The sequence below is a fragment of the Pygocentrus nattereri genome, chromosome 25, assembly GCF_015220715.1.
Source record: "Pygocentrus nattereri isolate fPygNat1 chromosome 25, fPygNat1.pri, whole genome shotgun sequence".
Classification (NCBI taxonomy): Eukaryota; Metazoa; Chordata; class Actinopteri; order Characiformes; family Serrasalmidae; genus Pygocentrus; species Pygocentrus nattereri.
Genome location: NC_051235.1, coordinates 3,496,458 through 3,502,689, shown reverse-complemented (window position 1 = coordinate 3,502,689; position 6,232 = coordinate 3,496,458).

Sequence of the window (6,232 nt, the reverse complement as noted above, 5' to 3'; positions counted from 1 at the left end):
CTGGCCTCTTCCTATTTACCCCATTATATAAAAAAGAGGACTGCTAATCAGCAGAGGGTGCCCGTGAGGGAGTCCTCAATGAATGGGAGTGAATGGAGCTCAATAGCTAAGAATGACAAGTTAAAATAGTTTCTAATCACTCGCCCAGAACTTTCCTTTAATTTTAGACAGTAGAAGAATGTATTTCACTAAAAAAACAAAGAAAGCTCACCAATATATTTCCCTTCTTCTACAGCAAACAGGATTTGGGCAGCAGGAGGCAGGCTTTACTGCTAAAGCATGATGTTGATTGGCGGTCTGAGCAGCTCGTTGGCTGTGAAACTCTTAAAATTCGAGTGTAAAAGCTCTTAAAAATATAACAGCGGTGTTCAAATGTTTTATGCTACTCTGTGTTCAGGAAACGATTCCATTCTTTTACATTAAATATGTAACTATGATTTTGCGCAAATGCTCCATATCCACCCATTCATTTTGGATTTGCTCGAGACCGCCCCCTAGTGTCTGAAAAAACTGGAAGACATTGCAGAGTGGGAATTCTCCTCTCTAAAGTTCTCTGGTTCAAGCATTTAGCAAAAATAAAAGAATAGAAGAAAGAAATGATTGGCGCAGTTGGGTAAAAACTGGGTTCGTTCTGTTTATCATCTTCAATTTGTCCACAGAAGAAAAAGACACCGGGCCAGCTCCGCTTGCAGCGCTGCATGTGGCCCCTAATCAGGTTCAGTGTTGACTGGGAAGACTTTCCTATAAGGACTCGAATCTCTATTAGACTGAATTATGATTTTATATACATATATATATATATATATATATATATATATATATATATATATATATATATATACACTGATTAGCCATCTAGCCATCCATCTACTGCTGTCCATTGTTTTAGAGAACCAGTTCTGAAGCATCGCCTTAGTTTGCTGTGCTCTGCTAAGTGCTGCGTATAAGACGTCAACTCAAAGGGCTTAATAAACTCTTCAAAAAGAAGTGTGTGGGTTTAAACACACTTCAGCTTATCTTATCTGGCCAGGAAAGTTCTGGCTCATCTTTTTTTCCCACATAATCCCTCAGCGTGGTCCTGCTTACGTGTGTAAACTGCAGGAATTTCTGAAACGCTGACACTTTTAAACAGCAAAACATCTTTAAACTGAGCGCATAGATTCAACCACTTTCGTTCAGATTGGTACCGAGAGCGGTCCATTTTCAGAAGAATAATTCTGCTGCGTGTGGCCTTTTTCTTTACCCACCACATGGTGTGGTAGCGGCTAGGCTGTTAGCATGGCCTCACTCACCACGGCTAGCCTGAAGTGTTGTGTTTATCAGCACCTGCAGGCCTGCTGAGAGCTGTCTGGTCCTACTGCGCTCTCGTTTTCCATTTTAAAATCCCGGCGAGGTCTGGAAATCACATTTTCACTGAACTATCGTACACATGCCAGCCAATTTATGAGGTACACCTTGCTAGTAAAAGGCTGGACCCCCTTTTGCCTTCAGAGCTGCTTTAATTCTTCATGGCAGACTTTCAACAAGGTGTTGGAAACGTTCCTCAGAGATTCTGGTTGGTTATTTGAGTTCCTGTTGTCTTTCTATCATCTGGAACCAGTCTGCCCATTCTCCTCTGACCTCTCACACCAACAAGGCATTTTCTTCCACACAACTGACCGCTCACTGGATACTTCCTCTTTTTCGGACCGTTCTCTGTAAACCCTAGAGATGGTTGTGTGTGAAAATCCCAGTAGATCAGCAGTTTCTGAAATACTCAGACCAGCCCGTCTGGCACCAACAACCACGCCACGTTCAAAGCCCCTTAAATCCCCTTTCTTCCCCGTTCTGATGCTCGTTCTGCACTTCAGCAGGTTGTCTTGACCACCTCTACATGCCTAAATGCAGTGAGTTGTGGCCGTGTGATTGGCTGATTAGCTATTTGTGTTAACAAGCAACTGAATAAAGTGGCTGGTAATTGAATGTGTGAGTTGAACAGTCAAAGAAAAAGTCCAGTAAAAGAATTGTTACGCCAAAGAAACGACACAAGTCTACGTCTACTCATCTAAACAGGCTTGGGAGTGTCAGCCCTTCAGGAAAGGTTCCAGGTCTAGTAATAAAGCGGGATGAATGTGAGGGGTTACAGCGGAAAGGGCAGATATTTCCCTCACAAATACTTGGCTGAAGCATCTGAAAAAAAGCACACATCTCTAAAAATTGTACTTAAAATCAACGTGAATCGGAAACACAGCGCATTTCCTGTCTGCACCGCGACCTGAAACATGGCATCGGCAAGGCTCTCTTACAGAGTTAGAATGGCTATAATGGCTTTTCACTGCATGGTACTGGCTCGACTTGACTAGACTCGACTTGAATTGCCTTTCTTGGTTTTCCACAGGGCAAATCTGATACCTGGTGCTTCGTACTGGGTACTATTTTTGGCGCAACGTCTGTCGAGGTTCCAAGCGAGCTGAGCTGATACCAAAAGGCGCCGTAAAATCGCTGCGGACTATTGATTGTTCTGGGAAAACGAACGTTAGCTACCAGGTTAGCGTAGGCCTCTCTGAGCAGCCAGAACCGTCCCGTCATCTGAGCTCTGACGTCAGTTTTTCCCCCAGACTCTCCTGGTTTTCTCAGCTGTCTTTTGTCTAACGGCAGTTTTGTTGCCCTTGCTATGACAACCAGCTACATTGACGGGGCGGCTACTGCATCTGTGGCGGTAAACGAAGTAGCTAGTACCAAGTCGAGTCGGTACCATGCAGTGGATTGGTGGCTTATCTGTTCCCTCCATGAGACGTGGAGGTGGCCGGAGGGGAAGGTGTAGCGTGATATGATTGGCTAATATGATTTGTCTCCACCTGCTTGTGCATGATGATGCAATCAGAAATCAGAAGATGTTTTGGGGGCGGGGCAAAAAGTCAGCATATTTAAATGAACGATTACAGGAATTTATGATAGATTAATACAGCGTAATATTTTTAGATTATAGTAGCTATTTTGATTTACGGTTGACTTTAAGTGATTGTAAATAGCTACTGTCTCTGAAGATGTGAGCTCTTTTTATATATATATTGTTTATCAGTTTTATTTTCTGGCCTACTGAAGTGCAGATGGGCTCTAATGAAGACTCTAAGAGGTCCTTTAGCTACTAAGTAGGTGTCAATTATTACATGAGTCTGCTTTGCCTCTAAACCTGGACCTGGTATATTTGACATCAGACTAGTCTTAGACTCATCTTAGACTTGTTGAGATGCACTCAATTCAGAGTCATTCAGAGGGTTTGGTGTGAAACAGTTCAGACGCCTTTACAGTGGTGGTGATGGGAACCAGGCGTTGCCATGACTACAACACAGATATAGACACTTTATTTACCATCCAGAACCACCAGAGAACCCACACAAGTCCTTATCTTTATATGTAATGTTGACGATGGTGAAATGGTGCTAGAACATCGAAGGAGAGTTTTGTTTGGAGACTATTTTGCCTCGGACCACTCTACATGTCTCCGTCCACCTTGAATGGATTTTAAAAAGATGTTTTAGGCCGAAACATCGTAAAATTGTCTCAGTCATCAGGCAGTGAATTCATAACCATTTCATGTAGGAACTTTCTGTGAGGAGCTTTTAGAGGTGGACGTCTGGTTCCTATCACCACCACTGTGGACAGCAAACCACTCTGAATGACATCTTAACCATTTAATCCTGTAAATCTTTTGGAAAATCCTTGTCGATATGATATCTGGAAATCATTTACAGTTTCGGAAACAGAAAGTGAGTTTGTTGGTAATTTATTTTGTCAAATCTTATGAATTCATTGTCGTTCTGAATTGTTTATACACTGGAATTTGACGGACAGCGCGATTGACAGTGTAAACGAAGATGTGCAGTTATTTATTCTATGTAAATTGGCATTAAGTATGTCCAACTGTTGGCTATTCAGTTTGAAATAAAGGCAATTGAGATAACCCCCTCGCTTCATAAGAAAGAGGCAGTGCTGATGATATGTGAGTGTCTCTCTCTCGCTCGCTCTCTCTCCCCAACCTCCATATCAGTGCCTCACACCTGGGTGACTCATGAGAGTGGCCGATAATCTCCGGCCGGATTTTACCTGTCCTTTCTGCTTCAGTTAAACGCAAACAGACCTTATCGGCCATCGCAACTCCAATCCTTCTCTTCCCTCTGCCTCTACCGGATCCAGTCTGCTTGGGTCCAGGAGAATTGCTGTGCCACAGGAAAAAAAAAAACAGTTTATATCTTTCCTTCAACCCTCTGACGAGAAGCCACGGAGGAGATATTTTCTGTTTGGGGGAAAAAGGGCAGATTTGTGACGGAGACTGCTGAGAAGTCGATCCGACTCAAGGTGAGGCAGGATTAAGGCCTTTATCTGCAAATTGCCTTTCAGGAGGCGAATGGAAAAAGAAACATGCTCTCCTTCCCTCACGTTTCACTCTCACGGCTATGCCGCCTTCCTTAAAGCCACTTTTGTGGAGTGCAATTACAAGGCGTCAAGAGCGCCGAGGCTCCAGCTTCCCGTTCCTGGGCTGAAAAGATAAGATCAGGGCCTCGGCAGTAGATGAGGAATTGTGGTTCTCAAAGAGAGACACGACACTCAACATCCTCCCTTCAGGTGTCTCAGCGTTGACGCTGGACATCATTAACCTCTTTCTGCACGCCCTCTAGTGGCCCACCTGCAGAATGGAAATCAACTCAGGTGTCTTCAGTTCATGCAAATAAAATGTTTGTCCCAGTAAACCTGTGATGTTGCGGCTCTGTGTTGAGCTGTTAGTGAGCAATGACGAGTGAAAGGGGAGGAGCGAGAACCCCCTGCTATGGAAACATCTGACGCCTCTTCTCAAAGACAGCATGCTGAGGTTTTTAAATGACACAATAAACAAACAGCATTTAAAAACGCTTTGGGAAAAGCCGGTCTGCGCCCGGTTCTGGAAATCATACACATTTCCATCCAAATACTGTACAATGCAACAACAGGATCACAGATGAGCTCCTTTACTATGTTGATCTGTAGGCGTCTGTTCATAAACATAAACCAGCCCAAACTCATTTACTATAAAATGAAATGGTGTTTGTAGAAATTCAGAAAAAAGCCGCGTCAGTCTCGACTGCATATGTGGACATATTTCTACATTGAGCTCTATTTACACAAAGTTAGGTTAGTTCATCATTTATGTTGAACAGACTCTCCCAAAGTTTTACGCTGCTGCGCTGACGTTGAACCGCGTGCTGCACTGGGTCGGTCTGACCAACAGGTCAAAACCAGCTCTAAACAAAGTGACCGCTGGGCCCTGATTGGTGCTCTGGCTTTGCGCTTCTTTCGTTTTGACATGTGACGTTTTTATACACACAGAAACCAAAAGGAACGACAGATTTCTCAAAATGTAGGAGGAAAAAGTCGGATATTAGACTCTGAAATGTAGTGGAGTGAAAGGAAAAAGTACAAATACATGAAAAACATTTACTCAGTTACTGTCTGAGGTGATCAGGTGATTTAGACAATTATTAAGTTAGCATAATGCTAAGCTACAAGCTCATGGGGCTTCCGTTACTTGTTAGCTATTAGCCTTGTAGCTCCAGTGCCAAACTACAGACGTAATGAAGTGCAGAGTAGATTTTTGGAGGATGATTCCTGTCAGGAAACCATTTCATCCCTTCGTTTACCTGCTAATCTCTCAGTTTGCGCCCTCGTGTTGCTGCGGCGGTGAGCGTTAGCGGCTTTTCCTTTTCCCTGCTCACAGCGTCGCTCTTTAGTTTTCGATTTCTGTTCACTAAAGAGCCATTTCACTTACAAAATGTCAGCCACGGCGCCCCCCCGCCGTCACCCCGACCCAACCACCCACCACCCACCCACCCCGGCTCATATTCAGCAGAGAAATGGCATTTTGTGAGCAGACAGCTTCACTTGCAGGCCTTCAGTGGCATTTAGCTCCTACATGTTTGCAGCGTCTGGTTAATTGGACTCCTGAAAACTACATTACTGCGTCTGCTGAAACTCAATGAATAGTATGACAGGTTATTTCTCTGCGGGAGAAACACACAACAAAGCTGCTGGTGGTCTGGAGGCTTAGCAAGACGTAGCCATTAGTTAAAGGGCCCATATCACAGACAAACAAAGTTTCCTTCCTTTATTTGGAGATAAAAGGTTGATATTAATTGCTAAAACATACTTTTCACTCTCAGTCTATAATTCTACTAAGGTTTAAAATGAGTTAAAAAAATTCACCACGGTTGTGACATCA